We start from the raw sequence: 671 nt of genomic DNA on the forward strand, positions 1-671 counted from the left end.
AGTCAACAGGGAAAGTTCAATGTTGGGATTCAGGACAAACATAAAATAACAATATGCCAAACCAATAATTGTATGTAGCCTAACATGTGTTAATGGCATTATCAAGTAAACGTGATATGTTGCAAAGTGCTGTCCCATTTTAGATCCTTCTTGTAGCCTTTCGCACTCAAGGATTTACCAGGTGATGTCTGTGAGGGTTCAGGGTTTAGTGTGGAGAATGGGGTTGGTTGCAATCTGCAACTTCACCGCTAGATAAAATAAACCCGACAGGTGGATCCTTTAAGTATACTCTGCTTGATAACACTTCTCTAGTTGAACTTAAGTAGGATTTTGAATGCAGGACTTTTACCTATGATATGGTATTTGTACTGGTATTTATACTAAGCCTACTTTAATGTTTACACTTTACTTAGCCTACTATTTATTATTTGTTTGTGTCCTGCTTCCCTTTAATTAAGAATATGTTCATAATGTTTTTAAATAAAGATTATTTTGAATCGATAAAATTAATTTTATCTCTGCATTTGAATCAGCTGTAAAATCTCACCAATTAAGGCCCACCTCTGACCGCAGAACAGTTCAGTTCAAGTATTAATGCGCCAACGGACAAGCTCCTGGCGGAAGGATTCAGGCAGCTTTAATTGTGGTTAATTAAAGTTGGTGTTAATTGC

This window comes from Micropterus salmoides, unplaced genomic scaffold (assembly GCF_014851395.1).
Source record: "Micropterus salmoides isolate LMB-PRFRI ecotype aquatic unplaced genomic scaffold, ASM1485139v1 Ms_hic_scaffold_16, whole genome shotgun sequence".
NCBI lineage: Eukaryota > Metazoa > Chordata > Actinopteri > Centrarchiformes > Centrarchidae > Micropterus > Micropterus salmoides.